This window comes from Chiloscyllium plagiosum, chromosome 16 (assembly GCF_004010195.1).
Source record: "Chiloscyllium plagiosum isolate BGI_BamShark_2017 chromosome 16, ASM401019v2, whole genome shotgun sequence".
Classification (NCBI taxonomy): domain Eukaryota; kingdom Metazoa; phylum Chordata; class Chondrichthyes; order Orectolobiformes; family Hemiscylliidae; genus Chiloscyllium; species Chiloscyllium plagiosum.
Window position 1 is genome coordinate 2221520 of NC_057725.1, and position 19123 is coordinate 2240642.

The following is a 19123-nucleotide window of genomic DNA, read 5'->3' on the forward strand; positions in this document are numbered from 1 at the left end:
ATTTATTCAGTATCTTGGTGTCCACCTTAGTGTGGGGTAATGAATTCTTCAGATTCATGACCCTGTGAGAGAAATAATTTTTCCTCATCTCAGGTTTAAATCTGCTGCCCCATCCTAAAATTATGACCTTTCATTCTAGGTTACCCCACAAGAGGTAACATCCTTTCTGCATCTATTCTGTCAATCACCTTGAACATATGTAAGGCACGGTGGTACAGTGGTCAGCACTGCCGCCTCACAGCACTGGAGATCTGGGTTCAATTCCCGCCTCACGCAACTATTTGTGTGGAGTTTGCACATTCTCCCTGTGTCTGCATGGGTTTCCCCTGGGTGCTCTGGTTTTCTCCCACAGTCCAAAAATGTGCAGGTTAGGTGAATTGGCCATGCTAAGTTGCCTGTAGTGTTAGGTGTAGGGGAATGGGTCTGGGTGGTCTGCTTTTGGAGGGTCAGTGTAGACTTGTTGGGCTGAAGGGTCTGTTTCCACACTGTAAGTTATCTAAAAAAAAGTAATTTAATCTTATAGATCTCCTCTCATTATATTAAACTCCATAGAGTATAGGTCTAAACTGATCAATCTCTCCTCATAAGGCAAACCGGTTTGCATCAATGGGGCAAGATCTATGTTTTAACTTGCATTCCTTGCTGCTCTGCTCGCTGACCCCTGAGAGAGCATGAGGTGGCACAAGGTGGCAATGTATTCATGATGTGTTGAAGTGCTCTCATTGGGAGGTGCTGGCATTGTAATAGTTCTGGGTGGCAGAGCCTGGTGCCCACCCATTGGACCCCTTCAGATAACCAAAACACACATTTAGCTAACTCTTTCCCTACACCAAATAAAATCCTTTCCCAATTTGGCGTTGCCGTCTTCAGAGAGTAATATGTAGCTACTTGGAAAGAAGCTCAATGAGGTTCAGTTGCTTGTTGTGCCATTAAAGTAACAACAACTACCCCCCTCCACACACTCTGGTTTCCCCACTATATTTCCCCCTTTCTCTTCCTACCTCACCAGTTCATCATTCCTGTTGTCCCTATGTCCTTCAACTTTCCCTTTCCTCACTGCAGTGCCCATTGGTTTTCAAGTCCTGAACCGATCCCCTGGAGCCCATGACAATTGAGGTATCACTGCCCCTTCTGTGCAGTACTCTCCCTCACCAAAATATCTGCCCTCTGACATTCATTGACAACCCCCGTTTACAAAATCCAACAAATTGTCCTCCACCTATCCAAATCTCTGACTGCACCAATGATCTCATCAATGTCCCTGTGACCATTAACTCCACTTCCACCAGACCACAGACCGGGGCTCAGACCTCAGTACAGATGGTACCCTGGACAGACCCTTCCCCAGTCTGTACTTACTGCAGGATAACAACAGCCAGACATACTAGAGGCGAGGCATAGGCAGAATGGGAATCTAATCCCTGCACTGACTACAGCCTACACCCTGACCTGACAGGATATCAGCTCCCAAATCAACTTGAAACCAAAACTCTGCACTGACTGCTACATAGCCCCAGACTGACTGTTGCACATTCCTCAGTCTGACGGATACAAATTCCCCAGACTGACCAACACAATAGACCACAGATTGACCGGTACACATCCCCCAAGCTGACTAGAGTCTCTGCCCCTCTACTGCAGGCCTTCCCGGTTTATCCTTTCTCTCCTTCACCATTGTTGTGGTTCCATGTCTTTCTGTCAGAGGCATTACCCTGTTTGCCATGAGCCAGTTGAATTGGGGACAGCCCTGAGAGAATAGACAACATTGGTCCCCCTGGATATGCCAATTGTACTTGGAAAAGTAACAACAAGTGACTGTAAACATTGTTTGAACTGTACTGCTATAGGAACCTGAATAGGCCATATAATGTGATCATGGCTGATCAAAAGTTTTAATGCCTTTTAACCACGTTCCTTAACCCTTAACATCATTGGTAATCAAACATTTATCAATCGATACTTTAAACAGACTCAAAGACTGAGTTTCCACAATCCTCTGGGGTAGAGAATTCCAAAGATTCATAACCCTGTAAATAAGTACAATTCTTCTTATCTCAGACCTAAGCCACAGGCCCCTTATTTTAAATTGTGCCCTTGGTTCCAAATTTCCCAAGGGGAAACATCTTAACCCTATCTGCCTAGCTATATACCTGCTTTGTGCAGTTGTGTTTCTGTCAGGTAGAAATTAATTGGGAAGGTGGAATTAATTCTAAAGGATTCTGATTTTAATGATGCATAAATATATGCTGGTAGACCTCTCACCATTGGCTGGTAATAAAGTCAAACTATCCCCACAAGGGACGAGTTTAATTGCTCGGTCTTATCTCCAAGATAAGAAACTGATTAGGTTCATGCTCTTGCCATTACTCTCACATTACTGGTGATTGGAAAATCTCTCCTCATCTCTCTGTCCTCATTGATGTCATATCATAGTCTTGAATTCAGAGAATGGTATCTTACCTTATCACTATATTGTCCCCTACTACTACAACAACACTCCTTTATATTCCCAGTACGTGAACAACCGCACCACAAAGCTTGATCCATCCTCCCTGCAGTCCCTTCTCTCTATTACACAAACAGCCAGTACTTTAAACCTGTCAGACAACAGCATGAGCTGAGGTCCCATTGTCACTTTTTCTGCTCCCTATCACACCGTCCTGTCCTTGAGCAGGGACCAAAGCAGGTACCTAGTACTGTATCTCTCAGATCATTGAAACATTTCTGGGTAACTAGAAAGACAGGACATGTAACTTAGAATCCCTAAGTCTGGAAGCACACTATTCGGTCCATCAACTGTACACCAGCCATCCTGAACAGCATCCCACCAGAGCTACCCTATCCCTGTAAACCTGCATTTTGCATGACTAATCCACCTATCCCTGGACACTGTGGACAATTGAGGACAATTAATCCATTTGACCTGCGTATCTTTGAACTGTGGGAGAAAACTGGAGTAACAGGAGGAAATCCATGCAGGCATGGGGAGAATGTACAAATTCCACCCAGACAGTTACTTGAGGCTGGAGTTGAGCCCAGGTCCCTGGCAGCGTGAGGCAATAGTGATAACCACTGAGGTACCATGACTTTTCCTTTGTAATGCAAAAAGTAGCGTTGAAATACATTTTCTGATATGTTAACACTTTTATTTTATTGGAAACTGCTATAATTGTGGCATCATCACCTTAGACTATTGATGCGATTAGGGCATTATAGTTGAATTGACTGTTTGTGGTAGGATTGCTGAGATATTGGCCAGGGAGCTCTGTAATAAATAAAATTGTGTTCTTATGTTTAAAAGCCAGATCTGAGATCACTCTAACTATTGGAGACATATCCTTTGTTGTTAAAGCCAAGTATTTTGCCGCTACTGATCAAGTATGCAGTCACTTAATGTTGCACTCCCCTCCAGGGTTACAACCACTGATCATAAAATCAGTGAGGTTTTACTGTCAGGCAGATTAGTTGGCAATTAAATCAGCCACGTGATTCTTGAGAGGAACTGTTAGTAAAATAGAGAGAAAACTTCTCATTCAAAGCAGGGGGCTTGCATTTTGTTTAACATGACAAGACATAAAGAGCCTCGTATACTTCAGTGGCAACAGAGTAGAAGCAACTAAAATGTACACCGCACAAATATCAGCAATGATAATCTCCAACAAAACCCAATCTCACCATCGCCTCTTGACATTCAGTCATATCACCATCACTGAAACCCCACTATCAATATTGAGAAGATCACCATTGACCAGAAACTGTACTGGACTAACCATATATTAACACTTGGCTACAAGATCAGGTCAGAGGCTTGGAATACTGCGGAGAGTAACTCCCGTCCTGACTCCCCAAAGCCTGTCCACCATCTACACGCACAAGTCAGGAGGGTGGATGGGTGCAGCTCTAACAACATTCAAGAAACTTGACACCATCCAGGATAAAGCAGCCTGTTTGATAGAATCCATCTCCACAAGCATCCACTCCCTCCACCTTTGATGCTCATAGCAGCAGTGTGTCCCATTTACAAGATGCACTGCAGAATTTCACCAATCCTCCTTCAACAGCACCCTCAAAACCTATAATCACTTCCTTGAATCCTTGATTTTCTTGTTGATTAAAAGTCTTTCTCAGCCCTGAATACATTTAATGACACAGCCTTGACAGCCTTCTTACACAAGAAGCTTGATACCATCCAGGAAAAAGCAGCCTGTTTGATTGGCACCACGTCCACAAATGTCCACTCACTCCAGCACCAATGCAGTAGCAGCAGTGTAACATTTACAAGAGGCAGAAATTCAGCAAAGGTCCTTAGACAGCATCTTCCAAACCCACGACCATTCCATCTACAAGGGCAAGGGTAGCAGTTACATGGGGACACCACTTGCTGCAAGCTCCCTTCCAAGCCACTCACTATCCTGACCTGGAAATATATTGCCATTCCTTCAGTGTCACTGGATCAGAATCCTGGAATTTCCTCCCTGTTAGCACAAGAACTACAGTGGTTCAAGAAGGCAGCTCAGCACCACCTTCTCTCGGACAACTCGGGATGGGCAATAAATGCTAAAGATTATTTTGCCAATTACCTGACTTCTGATTTAAGCTAGGACAGAAAAATAAGTCATAAATAAATTAATTAGTCATGAAATAAAGGTGCATGGTGATGAATCGATTATTTAAGTTGAACACTCACCTGAAAGTGTCTGTTTAGAAGATTTAATGGAGTGTGTACATGGGGGACATAAATACGATTTACTTATTACTCCCAAGTTAATATTTCTTGTGTTTTTGCTTTTGTTAAATAATGAATGGAAGATATGAGCATCGGTACCATGAAAGAACACAGTCGTGCTTATGTAGCCACCTTGAAATATCTCAAAGTGCCTTATGAATTAGTTTTGAACAGCAATCAACTGTTGAAATGGAGAGAAATGTAGTAAACATTTTGTGCACAGTGAGATTTCACAAACAGCGATGTGACAATGGCCAAACAATCTGTTTCGTGATGCTGGTTGATAGTTAACTGTTGCACCAGGACATCAAGGAGAACTCTTTTGCTCTTTTCCAAAATATTGTTTACTTAGAGGGAATTTATATTTAGTATAACATTTTGGAACGTTTCTGGTGAATGCAGAATGCGAGACTGGATTCCAAATCAAAACCTTTAAAAATATCCTAATGAACTTTTCTTCTGAAGGATAAAAATAAAGCCTGTCATTAAATAATTTACTACTTTTCAAACATTCCAATTTGAGCAGAGGAAAGCGAGCATGTAAGAGAGACAGAGAGAGACACTCAACTATTTGATTTACTTTGTCAGTTTTAAGTTGCCCTCCCTCTGTCGGGTATGTGTTGTGTTTTGGTCAGTAACACAGTGTAGATTCAGTTTACTTGAAAATCTCATACCAATTCATTTAAAACCTCAGATTATAAATTGCAGTTCCAGATAACCTGATATGCATCCAGACGCCAACTTGCCTCTGCTGGTATGCACAGCACAATCGGTCATGTGGTTTCTTCCTGGTCCTTCACCTATCAGTGTATCCAGATCTTGACTAGCACTTAAAGCAATAAACACAGGTGAGAACACAATAACTCAAGAATGAGGAGCAAGAGTACAGCTCGTTCAAAATAATCAGAGCTGATCTTGGGCTGCAGCTCCACTTTTCCCCACATCCCTAGATTCTCTGATAGATTGAAGAGTACATTTCTTCAGAGTTGCAATTAAACTCTTGGACTTTGGCAAGCAGAAATCATATTTATTAGGATTCACAAACCAGCCACCACAAGATGGACACATCAATTTTTATAAGTCCAAAGGAGGGGAGTGGTGCAGAGAGTAACTTGATACAGTGATGACTTACATATGTACATAAGAACTGGTGAATTTTGAGCAAGCGTAGGCCATTTTGACCCTGAACACTGCTCCCCCAATAAAATAATGGTAAATCTGACTACAGTCTCAACTCTACATTCCAATCTACCCCCAACAGCCTTTAAAACTCAGGGATCTACAATCTTTGCCTGAGCAGTATTTAATGATGTTTATCCATCTTGCTTGAGGACCCTGTGGCTTTTGTATAATGTTGGAGTCAGTTGGATGTCCATTACAAAAGCTTTGATGGTCCCTGTCCATGAGACGAACAAAAGGACCACCACATGAGTCAGACAAAGATTATGTTCCCCATTTTTTTGTTATTATCCTGCTTTCCATAGTGGGTGGTGGGAGCAGAGGGACAGGCTAAACTATCTGGAGGGACTTTGCTTTATTTTTACATCTAATTTATTTTTATTAAGGATTTTAACGCTGGGACTGAAATATAGAGAAAGGATGAGAGTAGCATCAACAAGACAGGAAAGTAAAAGAGGGAAATATCTGCATCCAAACCTCAGTAAGAATTATGAATGAGGAAAACTGATCTTGTCTTTTTGTGCCAATGTTTATTTATTGTGGGATGTAATGAAATAGAGGCGGATACATTGGAAAATGCTTCCAATTACACCAATGTGTATGCACAATTTGAAATATTTTGGGGAGCAGGAGATGGACGCAGCATGCTTTTGATGTTATGGGGAATAATTCACTCATAGACTCTTAGAATTGTATGGAGTAGAGGAGGCCTTTCACCCATTGAGTCTGCGCCACCAAAACACAACTCATTTCTACACTCATCCCATTTTCCATTACTTGGCCCATAGCCTTGAATGTTATGACACATCAAGTGCTCATTCACATATTTGTTAAAGTTTGTGAGGTTTGCCACCTCCATTCCCTCCCTGGCAATGCATTCCAGACTCCCATCACCTTCTGGGTGAAAGTAAAGTTCTTCAAGTCCCTTTTAAACCTCTTGCCTTTCACTTAAAATAATTTGATTTCTTGATTGCTAATCACAAGGTAACCATAGAGAAAGGAGAGAGCTGCTTTGTATGTCACCCTTCACATCGTTTTGACTGGCTCTATACAGACTGAAGAAGCAGTAAGTAGAATCCATCAGAATATATCTGTATATAAATATATATCTATATATATCAATATATATACTTTGTGGTCTCCTTTGAAGCTACAAATGGTAGTTGGTTTGAATTGCTTGATACTAAATTGTAAAGAGCCTGTGGGAGAGAATGTTAGAGTCAGATACAAACACAGTCTGGATTTCACTCAGGGTAAAAGCTGTTTTGTTGGATTGAAAGTCACGTGAGCCATGTGACCTAATAGGCTAAGGAAGTCCAGTAGATGGTCACAATGATATACTGGAACCAGTGTCTGGCTGCCCATCTGGGAACGTTTAGCACAAGGAGGTTTGTGTCTAGTATTCCCAAAGTTCACTGACTTTTTTTATTCCCCCAACAGAATTTGCTATAGGTGCTCAGTGAAGTGGTTTATTCTGCAAGCAATATTCATGTGCTAAAATATATGGAAACCCCTACATCTGACTACTTCAATTATCTACTAATCTTCTTTATTACTTGGACCATGTTCTCATCTGCAATGCACTGATTGAAGCTTGGCACCATCGAATTGTAATTTTGGTCTTTCTAAATGACGGACAAAGGAAATCACCTTTAGTTAACCTGTGTGAGAATGTTTAGTGTAGTGTTTGGATTATTGTAACATACAACATGGTGTCTCTCATTACAGGATTTCAATACTTCTGCCTCTGAACTTCAACCTTCTGTTCTGGACATTTACCACTTTTTTATTCACGTAGTGTATGAGAATCTCTTTTATTGAAAGTGTAAAATCATCAAGCGAAAGGTCCCTAATTTGTTATAAACTAATGCAGTGAATGCTGGAGAAATTCAGCAGGTCTAGCAACATCTGTGGGAAGAAAGCAGAGTTAAAATTTTACATCCAGTCACAGTTCTTGCTCTCCATAGATGGGTTTCTCCAGAACTTTCTGTTTTTGTTTAAGATTTCCACAGTTCTTTGTTTATTTTTAGCTAGTTTTTTCTGGTCCACCTTCAATGCCACTCCCTTTGGCAGATCAATGCTCCCTGCTTGTTTCCCCTTTCTCGGGAACGAGTGAGTGATTCTTCTTGGGAGTGCAGAGGGCTATCGCTGAATCAGCTAACCACTCTTACCCTGTCCAATTTGCTTTCCAATGACCTTATGACACTTCCCTACAATTCCCTCTGCTCCCCACAAAGCTAAAACTTTCTGCCAGTATTTTTATATCGGAGCAGAGAAATGCATTCAATTATCTAATACAACTTGTAAATACCAGTCATTTGAGTGCCAAATGGTAAGTCTGGTATAGCCGCAGAACTAAAGGAGGCTGATGAATGGGGTTAGTCACTGTCAATGTTATGTATCAGCAGACCAGCTATCTGTATGATATAACCTGGGAGATGGTGACAGAAGGGTAATATCACTCAAGTACGTACTGAGACTTCCAGGCTATTGCTCTCATAATATGGGTTCAATTCCTGCGTTGGTTAGAAAGTTCATATTCAATTAATAATCCTGGAGCAATACATTGATGAGGATAGTGCAGATGATGTGGTTTATATAGGCTTCAGTAATGCCTTTGACAAGGTCTCTCATGGAAAACCAGTCCAAAAGGTAAGATCTCATGGGATCCAAGGCAAGTTTGTAAACTGGATCCAAATTTGGTTTGCAAGCAGGAGACAAGGAGTGACAGTGGAGAGTTGTTTTCGTAATTGGAAGTTTGTGATTGGTGATATACCACAGGGATTGGTCTTGGGACTCTTATTATTTATTATAGATTAACAACTTGGATGTGAACATAGAAGGTATGTTCAGCAAATTTGCAGATGACATAGAAATTAGTGATGTTGTTGATAGTGAGGAGGATGGTCTCAGGCTACAATCTGATATTGATCAGCTGGGAAATTAGTCAGAGAAATGGCAGCTGGAATTTGATCCTGATAAGTGCGAGGTGATGCATCTTGGGAGGTCTAATAAGGGAGGGGCATACACATGAATAATCGGTCTCTAGGGAATACTGAAGAACAAGGGGACCTTGTTGTACTAATCCATACATCTCTGAAAGTGTCAGCACAGACAGACAGGGTGGTGAAGAAGGCATATGGTTGCCTTCATTTACAGATGTGTTGAATATTGGAGCAGGGAAGTTTATAAACAATTGTTTAAGCCACAGCTGGAGTACTGTATGAAGTTCTGTTCACCAGACTATTGGAAGAACATGATTGCATTGGAGCGGGTACAGAGGAGAGTCACCTGGGATGGAGCAGTTTAGTTGTGAAGAGGGCATGGGTAAGGTCAGGTCAGGTTGTTTTCTTTAGATCAGAAAAGATCGAAGGGGGACCTGATAGATGTGTATAAAATTATGAGTGACCGGGTGAATAGAAAGCAGCTGTTCCCCTTAGTTGAAGGGTTCATAACAAGTGGTATAATTTTAAGGTGAAAGGTTAGAGGGGATTTGAGAAAAAAGCTTTTTCACCCATTTGATGGTGGAATCAAGAATGCTCTGTCTGGATGGAGAGTTGAGGCGGTAATCTCACAATCTTAAAAAGTATTTGGACGAACACTTATCATAACTTTCAAGGATATGGGCCTAGCACTGGAGGGTGAGAAAAGTGTAGATTTACTGTTGTTTTAGCAATATAGACTTGATGGGCCTGTATTGTATGATTCACTGATTCTATGACTGAAAGCTCTTGTGATTTGTTAATTCCAATGGATAGTGCCAGTGAACCCCTGCCAGAGTAATTCTAAGTTTGAACTGACCCTCTGTCACCTTTTGAGTTTGAGCCCTCCTCTAATTAAAGACCTCCATCATTCTTGAAGATTCCTTATAATTCCTTGACTCGCCCTCTTGAGACATTGTAATTCTAATTCTGACTGGAACTCCCCTTGAATCACCTTGAGTCTCTGCTGTAACTGTGTACTTCCCCTGAGGAATGATAAAGGCAAATTGGATCATTCTCTGTCTTTTATCCTGAAGCAACTCCTATGCTCCTACAATCCAGGCATTATAAAGGCATTGCCGAGTGGAAGATCAATGAAAAGGACTCCAGCAGCTATTAATAAATATTTTGTGTCTGCCCAGAATACCGGAACTAATAAACTTTGCTGACACTCCAATAGAATACTGAAGGAGTTTTGGACTGTCAGAGTTACTACGTTCAGATGGGACTTTGAGCTGAGGATCTAAGAGATCCCATGTCTCTTTTTGAAGAAGAGCCCTGGAGCTCCATGGATTCTGGCCAACATTTATTCTTCAACCAACATCATTAAACCAGATGAGCTGATTTATTTATCTCACTGCTCTTTGTGGAATCTTAGTGTGTGCAAAGTCCCTGCCAGATTGCTGCAGTGACTACTTTAGAAGTACTTTAGCACATGTTGTGATCATTAAAGGTGCTACACAAATACAAGTTCTTGATTACTTACATTATGGAAATATTAAAGGAGAATTAAAGCCATTTTGCCAGAGTCGCAAGGAGAGAAGGAGATGTGAAGCGAGGGCTGCCGGGAAGGGTGAGTTTTCCCGCATTAAAAGGGACTTACCTCGGGAGTCGGGCCTCCATTTGCTGAGAGGTGCGAGGGAGGAGCGAAGGACGTCTGGGAAGTCATATATTTGTGTGGTTGCGTTACCCGAAACACTACTCGGGTAGTGTCTCCCACCCATCCTCCTCCTCTAACCAAAACAAAAGGTTCTGTGTGCAAGATTGTAAAGTAACGAGTTTATTTTTTATTCCTTATTTTTTTCAACAATGTCTTTGGGAATTTAGAATAGTGGGAATGGAGATTAGGGCAGTTGAATGTTCCTCCTGCAGAATGTGGGAGGTAAGGGTCACCACTAATCTCCCTGCTGACTACATCTGCGGGAAGTGCACCCAACTCCAGCTCCTTGAAAACCGCGTTAGGGAACTGAAGCTGGAGCTGGAGCTGGATGAACTTCAGATTTTTCAGGTCGCCGCATTATAAGAAGGATGTGGAAGCTTTGGAAAGGGTGCAGAGGAGATTTACTCGGATGTTGCCTGGTATGGAGGGAAAGTCTTACGAGGAAAGGCTGAGGGACTTGAAGCTGTTTTTGTTGGAGAGAAGAAGATTGAGAGGTGACTTAATAGAGACATATAAGATAATCAGAGGGTTAGATAGGGTGGACAGGGAGAGCCTTTTTCCAAGTATGGTGACGGCGAGCACGAGGGGGCATAGCTTTAAATTGAGGGGTGATAGATATAGGACAGATGTCAGAGGTAGTTTCTTTACTCAGAGAGTAGTAAGGGTATGGAATGCTTTGCCTGCAATGGTAGTAGATTCGTCAACCTTAAGTACATTTAAGTCATCATTTGACAAGCATATGGTCGTACATGGAATAGTGTAGGTTAGATGGGCTTCAGATTGGTATGACAAGTCGGCGCAACATCGAGGGCCGAAGGGCCTGTACTGCGCTGTAATGTTCTAATGTTCTAATGAGAAGCACAAAATGAAATTTGATGTTATCCATTAAGAACATGTCAAACTCATCAAGATATTTATACCAGGCATTAGGAATGACAGGAATGTAGGATTTATCAAATGCTTTATATTTTATTTTCAACTTTTGAATACATTCTTGGTTCTTTGTTCACTTTTCAAAATTATGTTAGTTTACCTCTTCAATAAGCATTTGATTTCATAATGTATGGTAAGACGCTCTAATAGCCATTAACAAGAGAAACACTCTCTCTGTCTAAGTTACCAAGAACCCTTTCTTGGTATAGAATATATAAGACTTTTTTCTATTGTTAAAGTCACCTTTTCTTTGTTTTTCACCTTTGGCTTAATGGGACAAGTACAGCAGTATCAGCATCCATCCATCCAACTCCTTACCAGGAGTTAATTTGAAAGAAGTTTTTTTTCCAATACTCATTATATGGTCATTTTGCTTTACATTGCAGTATATTTCACATATTTGGTAACATATTTTAAATCAATTATTCTCTTTCCATTCACTGTGAATACTCACCTTGAAAATCACACTTGTTGCATAAGACAATGTTCACTGATTCTTATCAAATGTGGTCTTTTCGGACTGATAGTTTGTTGACATTCATTATACGTGAAGCAGATTAGCATTGTAAAAGGTATGGAGTGGAGGGATGGTATCCAATAGTTTAAATTATTTAAGCAAAACTGATTTCTGTTAAATAGCACATTACTGAGGCATATTTCTATGGGTGGAAATGTAGCTCCTGTGTATCACAATTTCTGACTCATAACCTTTAGGAAAGGAATTCTGCCATTATAGTCTATTTATGACTCAAGATCCACAGCAATGTAACATCCATTTGGGAAAGTAGGAATAGGCAGCAAGTGCAGGCCTAGCCAACAACACTTCCCCATGAATGAAAAAAAATTGCGATATTAAGCTACCACATAGGTCATGACTAATAAAATCCGTACAGTGTTTAATGTTCCTTATAAAATAGTCATAGCATAAATCAATGCCTTGTAGTGTTTTATATTCCCAGATTAAGCTATCACTACCCTTATGCTGAAGGGTATCTATAGCAAACTCGGCAAATGATACAAAGAGATCACAGGTATATGCATATTTTTCCTTCACAGGTATACTTTCTACATCAGTGGCAACTGTGGAATATATCCTTAAAGACATTGTCATGGTGTGAGAGAGGAGGATGGTACAGCTGCTGGCACTTATTAACTCATTTGCCATACAAGTTGCTTGACACAGGGATAAGGAAAGACCATCATCTCACTTTATAAAACTCCCTCCAGCCAACAAGGAAATGGAAAATATCCACATCGGATCTCTTTGGAGCTGGAAATGGAATTTCATTGGTCAGGAATATCTTCTAACATATCAGGACTGCAAAGATATGAGCAACACTTTGAGATTCTTGAATAATAAAATGTTAGTCTAGTTTTGTTCTCTGCATAAAAACCAGATTTCTTTCTAAAGATACATCAATGTTTAGCTTCAATTCAACTTTTTAGTAACACAATTACAAAGGAGAAGCTTTGCCAAAAAATGCTTTAACTGCATTTACAATTTCATTCTCTCCAATATAAATATTGCAGGAACATTCATTGTGTTTTACACATTAGTATAAGGAATGTGCCCCAGGACAGATTAACCGTTATAAACATGAAAACCATTTTTGATGAAAGTTAAACCAGTGACAACTACATTTAAAAATTATCCCTGAGCACATTTATCAGGGGGATGCAGTAATGAAATTGCTCTTATGATAGATTAGATCACAAGTAAACATTCAGAGGTAGGCGTAATGCTCCCCACCAGTGCATTGAAAAGATAGGGAAACTTATTTTATTCAACCCACCCTTTACTCCACAGTCATTATTCCAGCAGCAGAGGTGTCATTGTGTGGCCTGACAGTGGAGCAACTGACTCCATTATTTACACCCAAAGACAACACTGCAATGCTCATTGGGCTTTAACAGGGAGCTGGAGAGTCCAGGGTGCTGAAGTCTTTGCGCAGCTACATCTCCCCCAGAGCCTATCCCACAAATCTCCTCCTTCCTGCATTATTTTCCAGTCACACCTTTATCTGTCTTATTCTCTTATTTCTGTTCTCACTTGCACTTGGCACTGGGAGTAATACTGAGATTCCTACTTTTGAGGTCTTGCTTTGTAATTTGGTACTAGCTCCCTCGATTCTAACTGCAAGGCCAATTCACACTTTATCATTGGTGCCAACATGGACCATGACGTCGAGTCATATAGAGAATTACAGCACGGAGACAGACCCTTTGGTCCAACTCGTCCATGCTGACCAGGTTTCCGAAACTGAGCAATTTGCCTTCTTCAGAAGAAAGCTGCTCTGTGATATCCAAAACCCAGGCACCAGGAAGACATCAGTCCATCCTGAAGTCATGTCTATAACTGCAGAAATCTTTTCCTGATTAATGAATCCTGTACTATTGTTGCTCTCCCACTCTCCCCCTCCCTCCCTTATAACTGACTTAGTCTGTTGTGCCTAGGTACTGGTAGCTGTTGAGTTCCTGAGAGGAAGCAGTACCATCACCAGTATCCAGAATAGAAAACTGATTCTTGAGCCTATCCTTGTCAGACTCTTGCACTATCTACCTGGTTTTCTTGAATTGTCTCGCAGTCACCCATTCACAACCATCTGTATGTTCCTAGCCTGCAGTACAACCATCTCTCTGAACATCCCATCCACATAGCTCTTAGCATTGTGAAGCTCTCCACAGTGACTCCAGTTCAGAATTCTGCACTGTTGACATTTCTTATTCATGTGTCTTCCAAGCATGTGTGAAGTGGCCACAATTCCCCAAATGCCACAAGGTGGACATTCCACATGACTGAGCTGTCCTGCCATAGCTTAAGCTTATCTTTGCACTATTCCTTAAAATCTGAAAATCAGAGATTAATGAACTTGCACTTCTGCTGTGATGTTACTCTTTGATGTTTTTACAAACTCAAGCCTCTCACGTAGTCTTTCAATTCCTGGTCTCCTGGAGGCTGACAAAGATAGAACAAGTAAAACTCACTCCCTCCTCAGCAATTCCCTTCATCACCAAAGTTGCAATAATTCTGCTTTTGTCCCATTGCATGTAAACACACACATAGACAAACTGACCCCCTGACTGCTCACCGCTGGGCTGACAATAACAACTCCAAAAGTGAAACTAAAACTGCCCTGCTTAATACAAAAAATATAAACTATGAATGAAAATTGAGGTGGTTTGTTGGAAAAATACAGTGAAGGTGAAGCAAAATCTGGATCACAACTTGAGAAAATAATAAAATGAGTTTTCCCTCAATTTTTAAATAACAATTTCACATAAGCATTATTTAGTGGTGACTGACTTAATCCCAAGTGTTTGTAACTCATTATTAGCCCAACTCCTCTTCCTCCCCAAGAAACCGGATGATACAAATTCCTGGCACATAAATTGTAACGTGGCTACATCTCACCAAATTCTTGTCACAGTGTAATCCAACTATGTGTTCATCATGAAGTGTCCACATGCTGCATGAGTACCATACATTTGACCCTTATTCCATGCAGGTAGACATCGACAAACCAACAGCTTCACTACATCATCTTGGCCCAACACACACACCACGTCAGTCCTCCAGGATTTTACATTGGAAAACCTAGGATTTGCATGCTCCTGCTAGGTTCCACAGGAACAGGCATACATTTCATATGTCTGAACAGAATACAGCTTATAGCATGTCGCTTCAAAAGTGCACTCACTTTGAACTAAGCTGGAGGTTGTCAACCTCTGCAGCTTGCATTACTGTTTCATGCAGAGGCAGAGGTAGGTAGCTTGACACTGTTTGGAGCATCAAACACTCAAGGGAGTGGATATGTTGCTGTATGGCATAATGCTACTTCAATCCTGATGAAGGGCTTATGCTTGAAATGTCAATTCTCCTGCTTCTCGGACCGGCTGTGCTTTTCTGGCACCACACTCTTCAACCCAGAATGCTACATTAATGTCACATCTACATACAAACACATGGCTCAGGAACAGTAGTCAATCATTCAGCCCCTGCATTGCTATTCAATAAGGTCATGGCTGATCTGATTTTAGCTTCAAATCTGCATTCTCACTGGCCCTGCTAAGTGTTCGACCCCTTGTTAAACATGAATCCTTTGGTCTCTCCCTGATAGTGTGGTGGAAATGGAGTCCTTGATTATTTTTAAAGCAGAGTTCTCCAATCTTACAACTGTCAGAGAGGAAATGAATTCATATGATCTCTGTTTTATATGGGCAACCACTGGTTTTAAGGTTCTTCCACAAAACCATTCAGGATTTTATATGTTTCAGTGAAGGTGCCAGAGGAAGTGGTGGAGGCTGGTAAAATTACAATATTGAAAAGGCATCTGGAAGGATATATGAATAGGCAGGGTTTCGAGGGATATGGTCTAAATGCTGGCAAATGGGACTAGATTAGGTTAGGATATCTGGTTGGCATGGATGAGTTGGACCGAAGGGTCTGTTCTGCGCTGTATAACTCTAACTCTAAATCACCTCTTACTCTTCTAAAGTTCAGTAGATACAGTCCAACCAATCAAACCTTTTGATATGAAAGAACATACCTATTCCAGGTGTTAGTGTGGTCAACTCTGGTCTGAATTTATATTCGTCCTTAAATAAGCTGACCACTTGTGTTGACAATGCTGTACGGCATACGCAAGCTGCTCATACAACAAGGAGACTGCATGCACTTTGGGCAAATGATTATGTCTCCAAGTCAAACATGGCCACTCCTTAGCAGAGTCAAGGGACTACAGTCAGTCAAGGTATATTGCCAAAGCCCAGTAGGGAGCTCATCTGGTGTCAATGGAAATGGGGCATGGTCAGCAAGCACTTGGTTCTACCAGAGCCTATGGATCTGAGTCTTTGCAAACTGGAGATTGGGCCATGGCCAGGTGCAGCCAACCATTACAGGTCCATCAGTCAGGAAGCCATGAAAACATCAGTCCAGCAGCAGTTCTCAGTTAGGACTGTCCTTCCAAATCACTCAGGGAAGGAGGCCATCCTGGAGGTAGTTCAATAATGGTCAGAGGACTGATTGGGTGGAAGCCCATGGATTCCTGGGCACAGAGGACAATTTAAGTCTAGGACAAAAAAAACAGAACTTGCTGGAAAAGCTCAGGGGGTCTGTCAGCATATGTGAAGAGAAATCAGAATTAACTTTTCAGGACCAGTGAGGAACACCTTTTCAGAACACCTGAGGAAGGAGAACCAGACCTGAAACGTTAACTCTCTTCACAGACGCTACCAGAACTGTTGAGCTTTTCCAGCAATTTCTGATTTTGTTTCTGATTTAGAACCTTTGCAGTTCTTTCAGTTTTTAATTGAAGTCTGGGGTTGGGCTTCATTGGACAGGGTTACTGAGGGAATGAGAACAGTGAAAGATGGCAATTGAAGATAGAAGGGTGGGATCTCAAACAGATTACAAGGAGAGGGAAAGCTGTGTGGGAGAAAGGGTTTCCCAGGTCACTGTCACTCTGGCCTTAACATGAGGAAGTGTTTGGTGAATAAGGGAATAGCAATTCCAAAGCTACAGATTCTGGGGTAAAGGGGATACCTTAACGGTTATATGAGGGAGTTGAACAGAAACAGAGATCATCAGGAGCACGTACAACAACACAAAAGGGAATGTGAAGAATAGAGAACCCACTCTGCATCTCAGGAGGAGCCTGCAAATTCCTCATAAAGACATGAAGTCAAAACCTTGACAACACCAAATCAAACTCTACTGCACAACAGTGATACAATATGACTGTTATCATGAGTGTAATGCATTACTATTCATTTCCTCACAAGCAAAATCAAAACACTTTGAATATGAGGCTTTGCTAGGGGCAGTTGCATTCATCACCAGAGAATCACAGCATTGTTAGAGTGCAGAGGAAGCCATTTGGTCCATCATGTCTGTACCAGCTCTTCAAATGAGCATTACCTGATGCCAATTTCCCACATTTTTCCCATATCCCTGCATACCATCTCTACACAAATAATCATTCAATACCTGCTTAAATAATTCAACTGAACCTACTTCCAGCGCATTTCCAACCAATACTTTTGTTCCTTAACTGTTCATTGTATGGAAAAGTTTTTCTCATATCATCCTTGCTTCTTAGCACATCATTTCAAGTGTCTGTCCTTTCATTCTTGCTCCATTTACAAGCAGGAGCGGCTCCTCCCTATGCAGCCCACTCATTATTTTTCAAAAATGGCGTCCACTGATTCATTAATGTCACCCATCTGAAAGCAAGTTGCACTTCATCAGCTGATCAATAATTGTCTAAGAATATGCATTATGAACTAGAGCCTCAAGCAATCATAACAATAAGATTGTTCACACTCATTGCCTCCTTGTCATACCACCTAAGCAAATGCAATCAGGCACAAACTTCAAATCTTCATCTGGGTTGGCATTTCTGAACTCTATTCCCTTGCTCTTATGGAAGACAACATTTTGGAGCTGCTACATTCACAAACAAAACTGTAAGTATGTAAAAACATAGTCCGTGATTTCAAAGGCTGCATTTATATTGGCAGGGATACTTCTATGTTGGGTTACTTTCATAATGTGTATAAACACTTTGGTTATGACACATACATTTGGATTTGATTATAAATCTCAGGTCTACATTTTTCAGCATAACCTTCTTACAAAGCCTCCATATCACATTGTGTGATCATTGTTTGAGGGCTTGCAATCTATTCTGTGTTAATTACCTGCCTAAACCTTCTCAGACAGTGACTACGTGCACATACGTACGATGCCAAAATGACTGCTGTCTCTTTGCCCACCTCCATTTCAAGCTCCATTGAAGTTTCATTCCCTCTCACTTCCCATTCTTCAAAAGACTGCATTTTTTGGGGTGGCACGGTGGCTCAGTGGTTAGCACTACTGCCTCACAGCGCCAGGGACCTGGATTCAATTCCCGCCTCAGTCAACTGTCTGTGTGGAGTTTGCACATTCTCCCTGTGTCTGCGTGGGTTTCCTCTGGGTGCTCTGCTTTCCTCCCACAGTCCAAAGATGTGCAGGTTAGGTGAATTGGCCATGCTAAACTGCCATAGTGTTAGGTGAAGGGGTAAATGTAGGGAAATGGGTCTGGGTGGGTTGCTCTTCGGAGGGTCAGTGTGGACGTGTTGGGCTGAAGGGCCTGTTTCCGCACTGTAGGGAATCTAGTCTAATCAGAACAAGGTATTGTGGCACACGATATCTTGTTGGTTATGCTTTAGAAGGCTAGTTACTACCAGAACATAGTTAACTGAGGTGTCATGCTGCGCAGGGAATACAAAATATTGAATACTAAGAGAACATAGTCCTTAGGGAGACTTCAATTTCCAACAGGCATAACATTAGCAACATTGTGGTTAATGGAAGGGCTCAGTGGGTGCTTAGAACATAGAACATAGAACATAGAACAATACAGCACAGAACAGGCCCTTCGGCCCACGATGTTGTGCCGAACTTCTAACCTAGATTAAGTACCCATCCATGTACCTATCCAAATGCCGCTTAAAGGTCGCCAATGATTCCGACTCTACCACTCCCACGGGCAGCGCATTCCATGCCCCCACCACTCTCTGGGTAAAGAACCCACCCCTGACATCTCCCCTATACCTTCCACCCTTCACCTTAAATTTATGTCCCCTTGTAACACTCTGTTGAAC